This window comes from Canis aureus, chromosome 20 (genome assembly GCF_053574225.1).
Source record: "Canis aureus isolate CA01 chromosome 20, VMU_Caureus_v.1.0, whole genome shotgun sequence".
NCBI classification, from domain to species: Eukaryota; Metazoa; Chordata; class Mammalia; order Carnivora; family Canidae; genus Canis; species Canis aureus.
In genome coordinates, this window is record NC_135630.1 from 23,184,168 (window position 1) to 23,201,205 (window position 17,038).

At 38.6% G+C, this 17,038-nt stretch overlaps 1 protein-coding gene across 1 annotated transcript in view; it reads right to left on the reverse strand.

Annotated features, from left to right (window-relative positions):
• Positions 1–17,038, reverse strand: part of FGF2 (fibroblast growth factor 2) — a 65,465-nt gene that overhangs the window by 47,468 nt on the left and 959 nt on the right. The gene's annotated exons all lie outside the window — the stretch shown is intronic.

Genomic DNA, 17,038 nt, shown 5'->3' on the forward strand with positions numbered 1-17,038 from the left:
ATCTATCACACAAATGGATGTCAAAAGAAAGTCAGAGTAGCAATACTTATACTGAACAAAGTACACTTTAAAACAGACTGTGACGGGATCCCTGGGTGGCTCAGCGGTTTAGCGCCTGCCTTTGGCCCAGGGTGCGATCCTGGAGTCCTGGGATCGAGTCCCTCATCGGGCTCCCTGCATGGAGCCTGCTTCTCCCTCTGCCTGTGTCTCCGCCTCTCTCTCTATGTGTCTACCATGAATAAATAAATAAATCTTAAAAAAAAAAAAAACAGACTATGATAAGAGACAAAGACGACACTATATAATAATAAAGAAGATAATCCAACAAAATACAATTGTAAATATTTATGCACCCAACATAGAAGCACCCAAACACATAAAACAGTTAAATACAAACAAAACGGATCTAATTGATAATAATACAATAACAGTGGAGGACTTTAACACCCCATTTATATCAATACATAGATCATCTAGACAGAAAATCAAGGAAACAACTGCTTTGAATATCCTGAACCAGATGAATTTAACATATATATTTAGAACATTCCATTCTTAAACAGCAGAATACGAAATCTATTCTTTTCAAGTGTACATGGAACATTCTCTGGAACTGATCACATATTAGCCCATAAAACAAGCCTCAACAAATTCAAGAAGATTGAATTCATACCATGCATATTTTCTAATCACAACAACTATGAAACAAGAACTCAACCACAAGAAAAACTCTGGAAAGACCACAAATACATGGAGGTTAAATAACATACTATTAGGAATAACATGCTTCCTAGCTAGGAAATAGAAGAGACATAACAGTACATGGAAACAAATGAAAATGAAAACACAACAGTCCGAAACTCCTATGATGCAGCAAAGGCAGTCCTAAAAGGCAAGTTCATAGCAATATAGGCCTACCTCAAGAAGCAAGAAAAATCTCAAAAAGAAAACCTAATCTTACAGCAAAAGGAGCTAGAAAAAGAACAACAAAATGTAAAACCAGTAGAAGGAAGGAAATAATAAAGATCAGAGCAGAAATAAATACTATAGAAACTAAAACAAAACAAAACAAAACAAAACAAAAAACCATAACAGATGAATGAACCAGTGAACCAGGGAGCTGGTTTTTTGAGAAAAATCAATAAAAGTGATAAGCCTCTAGACAGACTTACCATGAAAAAAAGAAACGGACCCAAATTTTTTTTAAAAATCACAAATGAGAGAGGAGAAATAACAAACACCATAGAAATTAAATCATAAGAGAATATTATGAAAAACTATATGCCAATAAATTGTACAACCAAAAGATAGATAAAGCCCTATAAACATATAAACTACCGGAACTTAAACAGGAATAGAAAATTTGAACAGATCGATAACCAGCAAAGAAAATGAGTCATAAACAAACAAACAAACAAACAATTCCCAACAAACAAAAGTCCAGGAACAGATGGCTTTACAGGTGAATCCTACCAAACATTCAAAGAAGAATTAATACCTATTCTTCTAAAACTATTCCAAAAAATAGAAAAGGAAAACTTTCAAATTCATTTTATCAGGCCAGGATTACCCTGATACCAAAACCAGATAGAGACGCCACTAAAAAAGAGAACTACAGGCCAAAATCCCTGATGAACACAGATGCAAAAATTCTCAAGAAAATACTAGCAAACCAAATTCAACCACACATTAAAAAAACCATTCCCCATGATGAAGCAGGATTTATTCCTGGGTTACAAGTGTGGCTCAATATTTGCAAATTAATCAATGTGATACATCATATCAATAAAAGAAAAGAACCATATGATCATTTACATAGACATAGAAAAAGCCTTTGACAAAGTACAACATCCATTCATGAGGAAAATTCTCAACAAAGTAGGGTTAGAGGGAACATACCTCAACATAATAAAGGCCACATATGAAAACACACAGATAACATCATCATCAATGGGGGGAAAACTAGAAAAAACCTAAAGTTTTTCCTTTAATGTCAGAACAAAACAGGGTTGTCCACTCTCACCACATTTATTGAACACAGTAATGGAAGCCCTAGCCACAGCAGTCAGACAACAAAAAGAAATAAAAGGCATCCAAATCCTTAAGGAAGAAGTAAAACATCCACTATTGGCTGATGTGATACTATATACAGAAAATCCTAAAGACACCACCAAAAAACTGCCAAAACTGATAAACAAATTCAGTAAAGTTGCAGGATGCAAAATCAATGTACAGAAATCTGTTGCGGGACACCTGGGTGGCTCAGCAGGTTGAGCATCTGCCTTTGGTTCAGGGCGTGATCCCGGGGTCTAGAGATCAAGTCCCGCATCAGGCTCCCTGCATGGAGCCTGCTTCTCCTTCTGCCTCTGTCTCTGCCTCTGTCTCTGTGTCTCTTTTGAATAAATAAATAAAATCTTAAAAAAAAAAAAAGAAATCTGTTGCATTTCTATACACCAATAATGAAGCAGCAGAAAGAAAAATTAAGAAAACAATCCCATTTACAATTGCATCCAAAATAATAAGATATCTAGGAAGAAACCAAACCAAAGAAGTTAAAAAACAGTACTCTGAAAACTTAAAAAAAAAAAAAAAAAAAAAAAAAGACTGATGAAAGAAATTGAAGATGACACAAAGACATGGAAAGACAATACACACTCATGAATTGGAAGAATATTAAAATGCCCATACTATCCAAAATAACCTATACATTTAATGCAATCCACATAAAAAATACCAACAGCATTTTTCACAGAACCAGAACAAACAATCCTAAAATTTTAATGGAACCACAAAAGACCCCGAATACCCAAAGCAATCTTGAAAAAGAAAAGCAATTGGATGCATCACAATTCTGAATTTCAAGTTATATGACAACACTGTAGTAATCAAAACATTACAGTACTGGCACAAAAACAGACACATATATCTATTGAAAACCTAGAAATGAACCCACAGTTATATGGTCAATTAATCTTTAACAAAGCAGGAAAGAATATCCAATGGAAAAAAGGACCATCTCTTCAACAAATGGTATTGGGAAAACTGGATGGCAACATGCAAAGAATGAAACTGGACTACTTCCTTACACCATACACAAAAATAAATTCAAAATGGATGAAAGACCTAAATGTGAGGCCTGAAGAAAATATAGGCAGTAACTTCTTTGACATCAGCTATTGCAACTCCTTTCTAGATACATCTCCCAAGGCAAAGGACACAAAATAAAAAATAAACTATTGGAAAAAATAAAAAATAAAAAAAAAAATAAAATAAACTATTGGGACTATATCAAAATAAAAAGCTTCTGCACAACAAAGGAAACAATAAACAAAAGTAAAAGGCAATTTATGGAATAGAGAAGATATACATGAAAAGATTTTCATCATCGCTTATCACCAGGGAAATGCAAATCAAAACCACAATGAGATATCACCTCATACCTGTCAGAATGGCTAAAATTTAAAAATACAAGAAACAACAGGAGTTGACATGGATGTGGAAAAAAGGAAACCCTTGTACACTGTTGGTGGGAACACAAACTGGTGTAGTAGTATGGAGGTTCCTCTAAAAGTTAAAAACAGAATTACCACATAATCCACTAATTCCACTACTGGGAATACAAAAACACTAATTCAAAGGGATACATGCACCCTTTGGTTTACAGCAGCATTATCTACATTAGCCAAGACACGGAAGCAACCCAAGTGTTCATCAGTTTATGGATAAAGAAAATGTGAGGGGTGTGTGTGTGTGTATAATTGGAATATAAATAATATGGAATTGGAACTTTGGAATATTATTTGGCCGTAAAAAAAAAAAAAATGAAATCTTGCTGTTTCTGACAACATGGATGGAGTTAGACTATAATGCTAAACAAAATGAGTCAGACAAATACCATATGATTTCATTCATATGTGGAATTTAAGAAATAAAACAAACAAGCAAAGGGAAAAAAAGAGAGAAAGAGACAAATCAAGAAACAGACTAACTGTAGAGAACTGATGGTTACCAGAGGGGAGGCATGGGGGATGGGTGAAATTGATGATGAAGATTAAGGACAGCACTTGTTGAGATGTACAGAAGGGTTGAATCACTATACTGATATATCAGGTATACACACCTGAAACTACTATAACAATGTATGTTAACTGAAATTATAATAAAAACTTTAAAAACAGTATAAATATTATAAAATCTGAAAAATATTGGTCAGATACTCCATTGAAATCAACATATTAAGCCTATGCATGTTACTATTATTTTTTTAAAGATTTTATTATTGGGGATCCCTGGGTGGCGCAGAGGTTTGGCGCCTGCCTTTGGCCCAGGGCACGATCCTGGGGACCCGGGATCAAATCCCACATCGGGCTCCCGGTGCATGGAGCCTGCTTCTCCCTCTGACCTATGTCTCTGCCTCTCTCTCTCTCTCTCTGTAACTATCATAAAAAAAAAAAAAAAAAGGATTTTATTTATTGATTTATCTATTTGGGAGAGAGAAAGAAAATGAGTAGGATGAGGGGCAGGGTGAGCAGAGTCTTTGCTGAGCAGGGAGCCTGATGCAGGACTCAGTCCCAGGATTCCGGGATTATGATCTGAGCTGAAGGCAGACACTTAACCAACTGAGCCACCCACGAGCCCACATGTTACTCTTCTTCTATTATATTACCCTATATACTACTTATTGTGTTTTCTTAGTATTCTCAATCCTCTTGGAATTTTTTTTTAACAAGGACCTACATTAAACTTACTACCTGTCTCTAGTTTCTGGAAAACATCTTATTCCGCTTTTTGATATGACAACTACTCATCTGCTGGTAAATTTCCTCTTCTCTATGATTCTTACAGATTTTCAACAGTGCCCACATCTGTAAGCAATGTGCATACCAGAGGTTGGACACCTTCCAGTCCATATGTTTTAGTGAGGAGAGGAATAACATGATGAGAGCTGGTCTTCAGAAGGATTACTCTGAATTATATCTCACACCCTAAATTCATATGCTTATGCCCTAACTTCCACTGCCTCAGAAAATGACAGTATTTGGAACCAGGTTTTTAGAGAGGTGATTAAGTTAAAATGAGGCCATTATAGAGGGCCCTAACCCAATCAGACCGGTGTCTTTCACAAGTAGAACTTTGTGCCTGCACAGAGGGATGATCAAGTGAAGAGGCAGCAAGAAGGCAACCATCCACTAACCAAGGAGAAGCCTCAAAAGACATCAAACCAGCAGACACCTTGATCTTGGACTTGTAGCCTCCAGAACTATGAGAAAATAGATTTCTGTTGTTTGAGCCACTCAGTCCGTGGTATTTTGTTACAGCAGCCCAGCAAACTCATACACAGATGGGATGAGTTAGAAGACAGTTGCAAGAGTCAGGGACAGATCACAGCAGCAGTGGCAAGAGTGCAAAGACCAGCGTGAGTGCAGAAGACATCGCATAACTGAAATGCACACGGCTGGAGAAAAGGATGTGACCCTTAAGGAAGATGAAGAGTAGACATTTCTCCAAGAGGTGGGCCTGGCTGGCAAGAAAGATGGTAAACCTGTTGAAAAATATTGGGGAGTCAAAAAAGGGGAGCAAATGACTTCAAGGAAAGAGCTGCTCAATTTTAGACACATCTCTGGATGTGTCTGGTTAAGTGTTTTCTTGATATGTCTTTTTCTATCTTGGTCTTTATTTCCTCACGTAGCAGACACCAAAATATTACTGATGGACCAGATTAAAAGAAGTTTAAAATGCAATGGAAGATTAAAAATAAAATAGGTCAAACTACATCTGCTTTTAAGGGATTGGTTTTTAGTCTTATACCACATGTTCTTAAATAGTGGCCTATCTTGAATTTCCTTGAAAGGACTTAGCTTTTAAAACACCCTTTCAATTATTTGCTTTGTACTTTCTGTACACCCCAGCTTATCCTGCATTTTAATCTTCCAGATCCTGCCTTCAAGGTTCATTCCATTCTTATACAGTATTTACCTTTAATTATGTCCTAGTTTATTTACATGCCATTTAAAAATCTTTGAGTTCTTCAGAAAACAACGCCTAAATTTTAAGGAATTGTTTTATATTCGATGACTAATATTTTCTAAACAAAAATAATGCAATAACATGGTGGGAGAAAAGATGGCCCAGACCCTAACTTTGCTGGACCTGGCAAAGCTTCTGAGAAGAGTTCAAATTATTTTTTGAAATCGCTATTTCTGTTTAACTTTCTGCTACATTGTCTATCTGGAATTCTGATCATAAATCTGTATTCTAAACACCAAGAAGTCTAGAAAGCATAATTCATTACTCGTCACAAAGAGAACATGTTTTGAAAAGGCAATAGCAAAAACTATTCTTATCTATAAATGAGGTTAATGATACTTGTGCTTTTTAAGTTTGTAATCTAGATTAAACATGTTATTTGTAAAGCTGACATAGAGCATATTCTCAAGAATTTCATTCGTTCATTAAAAAAATACTCCGTAAACACCAAGGTCCTAGAATTCTAGAGGTGAAGGCCAAACAACTGGCTCTTCCTCTACTGCCCAGTACAGAGATTTTGCTTATCGCTATGGCAATCACCCTAGGCATGTGGCCAAGGTTAGACAGATCCCTGAATATTTCATGGCTTTAAAATCCTCTCTACAAAATAATCTGTGCCTCACTTTTCCCACAATGTAACAGCCTAGAGAGATGCTATAATTCACTGTTTTTTAATCCAACACTTGTTGTATATACCTTCTTTATATATACTATCTCTATTAATGAACCCAGTTAACAAGACTGTCTTCCCAATTTTACTTGCATTATATTCCTAGTACTAAATGTTTTTTAAAGTTTTTTTTTTTAATTTTTATTTATTTATGATAGTCACCCAGAGAGAGAGAGAGAGAGAGGCAGAGACACAGGCAGAGGGAGAAGCAGGCTCCATGCACCGGGAGCCCGACGTGGGATTCGATCCCGGGTCTCCAGGATCGCGCCCTGGGCCAAAGGCAGGCGCTAAACTGCTGCGCCACCCAGGGATCCCCTCCTAGTACTATATTATTGAGATTAGAGTAATTTAAAAATATAAGCATGTAAGAAGAACTTCTAAAACTTAGAAACACACTCAAAAGAGATTATTTCTTTTTTTACATAATTTTCTGGACAAATGCTTTACCCTCAAAGAAGATAAGGAAATAAGGTTAATTAATCTTACATTTAAAGATTAAACACTAAATTGGACTCTGAGAAAAGCTCTCCTAACTTCTGTTTCTAATAAGAAGAAAAGTAACAAAAGAGGACCAACAAGGCAAAATGCAAGGTTATGTCAACCCAGAATCATAATTTCCAAGATTAAAGAGACTTTCTTTGGGCAGCCCGGGTGGCTCAGCGGTTTAGCGCCGCCTTCAGTCTGGGTCGTGATCCTGGAGACCTGGGATTGAGTCCCATGTCGGGCTTTCTGCATGGAGCCTGCTTCTCCCTCTCTCTGCCTGTGTCTCTGCCTCTCTCTGTGTGTGTGTGTGTCTCTCATGAATAAATAAATAAAATCTTTAAAAAAAAGAGAGAGAGACTTTCTTTCCTTGAGTCCCCATCCAATTCAAGTAGCCATTGAGCCAGGAGGTAAATGACACCTCCCCTCTCTGAACACACATATACTAGAAAAAGCTATAAAGAGAAAGGTCAAATTACACAGGAGAATTAAAAAAAAATTTAGGCTTAAAAATTAATAGATAAGAGGGGGTGGAGGGGAGACTGAAGGTGTTAGGTGTTATGAAGCAGTAAATAAATTAATTTTGTTTCTAATTCAAGATAAAGACTGTTCATCAAAGGATACATTTCAAAAAGTAATTTTTTAAACGGAGGTATTATTTCTGTTACTTTCTTCCATTTTCTTTCTTTCTTTTTTTTTTTTTTAACTTTCTTCCATTTTCTATCTCTGGAATGACCACTGAGAAAGCTATGAATTGTTTTCTATTTGCAAAATGATTCAGCTTAGAAAGGAGTAGAATAAGACTGGTCATTCAGCAATTTCTCCCACCCTCCCTTACAGACATCACATCACAAAGACTATGACTCACTTTGTCATACAATTTCTATCCTTTTAAGAATTTTAAGATTGTTGTAATGAATTCTGGCCCATATATCTGAATATTAGGATTAAATTATTTGTGCCATTCCCTCACAGCCAAAAAAGATACTAACAATGGTACCAGATAGTTCTTAATCCTAATTTATAAGATGATTCACTAGTTTTAGATTTGAGAGAGAGAGGTTTAAGGATAAAGTGTCTGATTCAAGTGTGAATTCTCAGATCTGTATTCCTTAATTATTAGAGGATTAGAACTAGTTCTGGAATTGGCTAGAAATATTGATGTTATTCAATACCTGAAAACTTCCACAATAAAAAGTGATCCTAACAAATGATATGTTTTACCTTTATTACTTCCTTTGAATAATGTGAAAGGTGTCTGTAGAAAGAGGTACAGTGATGCTGCATTCAATTTGTCCACTTTACATGCCTCATAGTGAAGTATTTATGCTTATTTACTTAAAGTTCTAGCTCATTTGGCAAATGTTGATTGACCTTCTTCATAGGCTTCAGCCTGGTCATTCATTCAGCAATTGGAGCTAAGAGGATCTGGGATGAGTCAACTCTGGCTCAGACCCTCAGAGAAGAAAAGAGAGTAAGAGATTACTAGGTAATGTTTGAATTTTTTTTTAAATCCTTCCCAAATAGGAATTTCCAATAATATTAGGGGCCATGAAATTAAAACACATCAAACTATTAGAAGCACATGTGAAAGGAAAGATGGTCCAGGATGGTGTGAAAGAAATATGGTCTGAAGTGTAATTTCGACTAGGATAAAGTAAAAGGACTGAGAGGACTTTCCAGCTCAAGGAAACAGCTGGATTGAAGTGAAGAGGAAGATGTGAGAAGGTCAGAACAGAAGTGAGAAGACTCGGCGAATTTGTCGGCTACATGTAGAACTTAGAAAACACTCTTTTGAGTGGCCACTGTGCATGAGGTCAGATACAAAATATCTGTCCCAGTCCTTGCCGGCAAGGAGCTCATTCCCGCTGCAGGAGAGAAATGCATCAACAATGTATGACAAATCATTAGGTTCTTTTTTTTTTTTTTTTTTTTTAGATTTTATTTATTTATTCATGAGAGATACAGAGAGAGAAGGAGAGACACAGGCAGAGGGAGAAGCCGGCTCCCCGATGTGGGACTTGATCCCAGGACTCCAGGATCACACCCTGAGCCAAAGGCAGACACTCAACCGCTGAGCCACCCAGGTGTCCCAATCATTAGGTTCTATAGAAGAACAAGTACCAAGCACCACAGGGAAAACAGAAATAAAAACAATGAACTCCCTGGAAAGGTAGGGAACGTTTCACAAAGGAGAAGACTGGCAAGCTAGCTCTTAGGAGATTTTTAAAGAGATAGGTGGGGGGATCCCTGGGTGGCGCAGCGGTTTGGCGCCTGCCTTTGGCCCAGGGCGCGATCCTGGAGACCCGGGATCGAATCCCACGTCGGGCTCCCGGTGCATGGAGCCTGCTTCTCCCTCTGCCTGTGTCTCTGCCTCTCTCTCTCTCTCTCTCTCACTGTGTGCCTATCATATAAAAAAAAAAAAAAAAAAGAGATAGGTGGGAATGGAAAGAGTGTGTGTAAGAGAAATTGATAAGGAAAAGGATTTCCAAAAACTAGGCTCACATGAGGAAAGCCAATCACTGCAACAGTGACAGTCAGATGAGAGGCTACAACTAAGCAAGAGCACTGGCAGCATCAGGGGAATATGGATGGTAATAGCAGGGAAATAAGATTGAGCCAGTAGATGACATTTGAAAAGGGAAGTCAGGTAGGGTCTGGTCTAGGCCTCCGGTAAGTAAAGGGCGGGGGAAATCAAAAGGGCAAAGAAATATCACTAAGGCAGGGAGGACTCTGAGGTGTCTAGCTTTGAAGACTAGAAGAATAATTTCACTACAAACAAAAAGTTGGCAGAAAGGGATGCAAGTTTGAGAAAAAGATGTTAAGTTCTTCATGCATTTTGAGTTGAGACTTAGGCAGTTTATCTGTCCTTCAAGCAGAGGGAAACACAGTCCTAACACAGAAATGGGAAATCAGGGACTTAGATGGAGACTCTAAGTGATCTGCTAAAGAAATATGAGCACACAGAAAGAAGAGTAGAGGGCCAAAAACAGAGCCTTGGGGGATATGAAATCAAAAGACCAAAAAAGAGGCAAAACCAGAAGCTGGATGATTGAGAATATCAGGTTGATGTGGTATAACAGAAGCCAAAGAAGTCTCAAGAAGTTAGAGACAGAAAATAATATCAAGTTGTCAAATTGTAGGGTGTCAAGTGTCAAGGAGGGTGACAAATTGGATAAGGCCACACGACTGAAGTGAAAAACTGCTGGGGCCCAGAATGATTTAAGTAGAATTCTGAGGGGCAGGATCCAGAGTTAAAAAGTGAAAAGGAGATGAACTAGAAGAGCTCACAGGATTCCAGGATATTGGCCACAAAAGAATGAACAATGTACAGGAGACCTAAGGAATTTTATACCACATAGTATATGATAAAAATCCAAAATGCTTTTTAAGGAAAACAGAATTCCTAACAAGTTTAAACTATTAATCCTTAAAAATGATTCAATTTTCTATATGGCCTATTCTATGAATTGCTAATAGCCAGCCTCTAAGATTTCCAGATATTTTTCAAATATGACTTTCTTACATATAATCATCTTCATTAAAAGATTGGCCAAGTGTTTAAATGTATGCATTACTATGCCAAGAAAGCAACACACCTCAACTAAGCTTTCTACAGTATTTGGCCCATGAATACTTATTACACAGGGTAGGTGGTCCACACAAAATGTTTTCATCAGCAGCTGACATTTAGTAAGCACTTCCTGAAGTTAAAGGTCCTAAGCTGTTTATGATGCTTATTTATATGGAGAGTTCATGGTCCCCACCCATAAGGTCCCAGCACCTTCTCAAGTACCTCAATTATGAACAGAGAACAATGTACTCAGAGAATCTAGCCAGATCATTACTAGTCTGTACAAATTTCCCTTAGGGAGAAAAAAAAAAAAAAAAAAAACCCAAACACTTCTTCATTGACTCATTTTGGTTATTAATTATAAATTTCAATGTCAAATTAATGTATAGCTTAATTTAAATAATTAAATAAATAATAAATTAAACAGGAAAATTCCTTTCAACAGTTCAATTATACTTGAACTTCCTCCTTGTTTTCTTTTATCTCCAGAATACCTTAAAAATCGGGAAACCTTCCACTCCAGAATTTTACAGAATAATTCCATTTAGAAAGTAAGTTAATACGGAGAAGTAAGTAGCCCTTTGAAAATATAAACACACATCCACTACAGATTTCTGTAAATGAATAAGCAAGCATTAAGGATACACTGGTCGATTCAAAAGTCACCTGGCATAGAAAGAGTGACAGAGGACAGCTGGGATGAGACATAAATTAAACACCAAATATTGGCTGTTGCCTCCAGGTCCTCCAAATTTCTTCAAACTAAAAATATCCTGCAGGAATTTAGAATGGGACTAGTCTGGCTTCTAAGAACCAGTATATGGCTCAAGGGGTGAGGTTCCCTGGGAGTCACCACTTTGAGTCCTTGCCTAAATTTCTGGGGCTATAAATAACCCAGCTTCCAGAAGGAGTTTGATAGCAAAAGAGAACACAATAGCAAATCCAACAATGGATACAACAAGGAAACACTGAAAATCATGTTTCTATAACTGCATGATTTCCTAATGTCACAATATTCCAAATGATTTTGCAAACAATCAAGCAGTAAATATTTATTGAACATTGACAGCAGGCAGTACAAGACCAGATATCAGATTTCAAATGACTAGCTCAAAAGCAACAGAACAAAATATATTTGCTTAGATAGAATACAATCATAGGGTTAAGGTTTTTGCCTTGAATGCGATTTGCCTTGCTCCAGTTCACGTCTTAGACTCTTACCCCAGGCCAGCCTTCTAACAGATGTGTGCTACAGGACAAAGGGGCCCAAGCAGGGCTTTTGGAAAATCAACAAACACTGGAATTTGGAAAAACAAGCAAAGGCTATGGCACATGTGTAGTTATTATCCTGTTGTACAGGCATCTTGTGGTTTAAAAATAACAGTTATAATGATGTGAGACCTAAAAATTACCTTTTTCAGCATCGCAGATGGGGATTTCTGAGAATCACTGCGTAGATGAATGAAATCAATTTTATAATATATAAAGAATGGTTTGTGTTTTATTACATCTGTAATATTATTATTTTTAAATTAAACTTAAAAATCATGGCCGTGCATTTAAAATAGTATCATAAATCTAAGTGGGAATGCTTAGAACGCCAACGTTACACCATTGTCAAAGTCTAATTACACAATGGCCATTTTATAAACACAAGGAGAGCCCTCAGGGTGTGTCACAAGGGGATATTGCCTTTTCTAGGCTGAAGTCACTTGGCATGAAACTTCTTAAAAGGCTTCTAAGGTGTGGTAATATCTATGACTCATAAATTGTTCTTTCATTGCTGTACCAATTACATGATTTCCATGATTAAGTGAGCTATTAGATTCTTACTTCATTTGTTTACTGCACATAAATAGCAGTACTGTAAATAAACACTGTGTTTATTAAGGCAAATTAGGGGGATCCACTTGCCAGATATTACCCAAAGAAGAGAGAGGAGAGAACACAGCATCAATAGTGCCAGGAAGGAAGAGAATGAAAGGTGACTTTCTCCAATACCCCAGGAACACAACTAGAGGCCACCCATGAACTAGTTAAGAGGGCTCTACTCCACAGGGGGCTGGCCTCACCAACACTACGGAAGCAGCCCATAGAAGGGTGCCCCAGAGGGTGCTCTCTGCTACTGAATGGAAGAGTGCGTGTGTGTGTGGGGGGGGGGGGGGTGTGTGCAGGGGACCTGGTGGGCAAGAAGCTGGCTAGAGATGAGCCCAGAGGAAATCAGCAGATAAACTCAGGTGATCAGTTGTGCTGAACCTCAACACTCTCTTCTATAAAACAAGACCAGGGAACTAAAAGGTCTGATGCCTCTGAATTTCACAAGCCCTTGTTTTTATGACCGGAATTACATGGGATACGTGCCGTGGCAAAGGGCAGGGGTGTCAGGCGGGCCTGGATCCCATCCCTGCCCCACACAGGAGTGGGCAGGTCCCTCTTGCCTCTCCAAGTCTGTATCCTCTAGAGCCTAGAAGCAGAGAAGTATGGCAAACAGGCGGTCACCTCCTAGGAGAAGCCCAAGGGTAGAAGCAACACCGCTAACCACCTCCATTTTCTCCTAAGAGCATCTGGAACAAATTTAATGCTAAAACATACATAAGCAGCCAGCGTACATTGCACTTACTACACTCTATCACGTGTTGTACGTGCTACTTGGGATAAAATGTTCTCTTTTCTGAAGTTTTTATACGGGTCATGACTTCAGAGTATATACTTCACGTTACACAATCCATGGACATGTGAAGGGGACAATCAAAATATCCAAGACACCAAAGGGAAGCTGGCTGAGCAGCACACACGCTGGGGAAACAGGTGCTCTATCACATCTTGCTTTCATCAAAACTCTCATGTCAAATAAAAGTCACTCTAGGACTAGGGGGATCGTGCAGGAAAACCAGCCCTTTCAAGCAAAAACACTATAGGAGAATACCCAGGCGTGAGGCCAAGGTGACCTTCATCCACGCTTCGAAGATGGAAAACTGGGATCCCTGGGTGGCGCAGCAGTTTAGCGCCTGCCTTTGGCCCAGGGCGTGATCCTGGAGACCCGGGATCGAATCCCACGTCGGGCTCCCGGTGCATGGAGCCTGCTTCTCCCTCTGCCTATGTCTCTGCCTCTCTCTCTCTCTCTCTCTCTGTGACTATCATAAATAAATAATAATTAAAAAAAAAATAAGATGGAAAACTGATGTTCAGTCACCTTCTCCCTCCCCTTTCATTTCTGGTCTGCCCCCCCGCCCCGTCTCCCCTTCTGCACCTGCACCACACCCCCCATTCCTAATCAGCACCCCACATTTCTACCAGCCGTCCCTAAATTCCGGTCCTGGTCAGCTGTGGCATCAGCTCACAATTTAACTCTCACGAAATGTTAAAATGCATGAAATGTTAAAATCCGATACCGACTGAACTCTTCTTTTCAAAGGTATTTGCATTTTACAAGACGTCTGGACAGAAAATGTTAATAAATCTCTCAAAGATTTTCAGGTCAACTGGACAAAACAGTTTGAGGAACAAGATCAGCAATTTTCAACTTTTCAAATAAGTCTGGCTATCTGAGCCATACTTCAGTGGGAAACTGTGGCAACCATGAGCTCTTGCTTTTCTTTCTCGGTGTTTTCTGGTCAGTCTTGTTTGTTTGGGTAATGGAGATGTGGTTGGGAAGATATGGTTATAGCACATCCATAATCATGTTTTTTTCTTGTATCCAAAGAAGGTCTAGCTCTGGTTTGGTCAACTATCAGTACATCTTTGACATGTCAGAAAATATAGTGTATTTAAACTTATGTCCAGGTTGGGCTACACAGAAGTGGTCTAAATTCATCATTTAGGTTTTTATTCTCGTCAGTCTATTACCTGGTAAAAGGTGATTTAAAAAAAAAAATTCAATACCTTCCACAAATCTGGAGAAGTATTCTACTCTTCACTTTTAACATGCTGTCTTTAGCTAGTTATCAAGTAGGCAGGATTCTCAACCTTAGCGCTATTAACATTGGGGGTCAGAAATTTTTTAGCTGGGGATAATGGATGTATCCTGTGCATTGTAGGATGGTTAACAGCATCCCTGGCCTCTACCTATTAGGTACTAGTAGCACCCTTCCAAATGTGAACCAAAAATGTCTCTAGGCATTGCCAAACGTTGGGGTGGTAGGGCAGGGGCAAAATCACCCCCTCTGAGAACCAGTGAATTAAAATAAGATTATGAAAAACTCATAGTTAGGAAGAAAAAGTCAACAGCTGTTATTACAAGGGCAGTAGTGTGCTATGGCAATTCAGAATATCTTCCCACACTAGCCCCTGTACAGTTTTACTCTAAAGGAAAGAGTATCAAAAGCTTCAAAGAAAAAAAATGATGCAGCAATTAAGAAGTGTCTCTAAAAAAAGAAAGTACTAGGGGAAGTCTCAACATGAACCTAATCTGGAGGAGAGTTCTTCTGTCTTCTAATCATAGAACATACCTTTTTTATTTTTATTATTCCTTTTTTTAAAAGATTTTATTTATTTACTCATGAGACACACAGAGAGAAAGAGGCAGAGACACAGGCAGAGAGAGAAGCAGACTCCATGCAGGGAGCACTGGGACTTGATCCCAGAACCCCAGGATCCCACCCTGGGCTGAAGGCAGTCGCTCAAGCGCTGAGCCACCCAGGCATCTCTATTTATTTTTAATTACAGACCATTTGTGCTACTAGAAAAGAACAATACTATTTGGGACATATAGGCACCTGGCCCTAATCTGCTGTGCTAACCTAGCAGCCAACTGCAAAATAAACTTCAAACACCAAGTTTAAAACTTAGGTTTGTGAAACCTATTCAAGTTACTAAAATAGAGAAACAGTACTAACACATATTTATTGGGTTACAAGCATCTTTTCAGTTTTACTGGATAATGTGGGTGCTTAATAAAATCCAAAAATTATGGCATGCCTGAAAAAAAATTAAAGACCTGTATCATTTGCTTGTTGCTATTTTGGAATCAATAAATACTCCAGCAATATAAAAGCACATTTCCCATTCGTTTGTCAACTCAGGTTGCTGGAGCTCAGGTCAACTCAGGTGGCCTCTACCTATGGCTCCGCAGGTGTGAATGACAGACATTCCATGAGCAACTTTTGATAAAGAGGTAACTGCTGTGGAGTGGAACTCTGGACTCCTGCTGGTCTTTTGTCAGGCAAACAGAGGATTGGATTCTTCACCTGAAAAACCACTAAGGAAGGCCAGACACACAGCTTTTAAAACGGATGTTTTACGCGCTCTCACAGGATGACGGTTAAAATATACTGATCCTCTTTCCCTCATTTCAAATTCCATCAGTGCTGTTAATCAGTCCATTTCATGCCCCTTTCCTCCTCTTTTCTATACATCACTGGGTCTCAAAGTGTTGTCCCAGGTCAGCATCACCTGGGAACTATTAGAAATGCAAATCATCAGGCTTCACTCCAGCCTTCAGGAATCAGAAACTCTGGGAGACAAGGTTGGGCAATGGCTATAACCCCCACCCCCCAAGTGATTCTAACGTACCCCTCAAGTTTGAGAACCAATGACTGTAGGCTAGTGTTACTTCTATACCACAAATGGATTGTTTTTTACTGAACACAAAAGTGTACAGTAGTAAACTGAGTCCTCTGCGCACTTGGGAGAAATTCTCATCTGATCCTCAAACCTGATGCAAGGTAGACATTATCCCCACTTTAAGAATGAAGAACCTGGCTCAAGGTCCCGAAACTAATAACTGCAGGTGGAAGATTAAAGTTTTTGCAGTTCTTGTCACTATTAAAAGAAAAGTGTGTCACACTTTATTAACAAAGTCTATATCTTTTTTTTTTTTTTCAAAGTCTTATCTTTTGCCCTGAAAGCTTTCGGTAATTGGGAAAAAGGGGGAGGGGGAGGGGAGAGAGGAGAGAGGAGAGGCTGTCCAGGAAGGGTTCCATCAATGGTGAGCACCAGCCTCAATGCAGAAGCGCTCCAGTATCTCCAAGGAAACCTTCAGGCGGCCAGTGTGACACTGCTTTGAACAGCACTTTCCAGATTGGCTAAGCCCACGATGGTTTCTGAGGAAATCACATAGATATCTGAGCACAGGTGCATTAAAGCAAGTTTTCCTTTTGAACTTGTCACAAATTCCATCTTGTAAAGAATATTAAATGTTGCTTTAAGCTTTTCCTTGGAAGGAAAGGAAAGGAAAGGAAAGGAAAGGAAAGGAAAGGAAAGGAAAGGAAAGGAAAGGAAAGGAAAGGAAAGGGAAAGAGAAAGAGAGGAAGAAAAGAAAGAAAGGGAAGGGAGGAAGGAAGGACGGA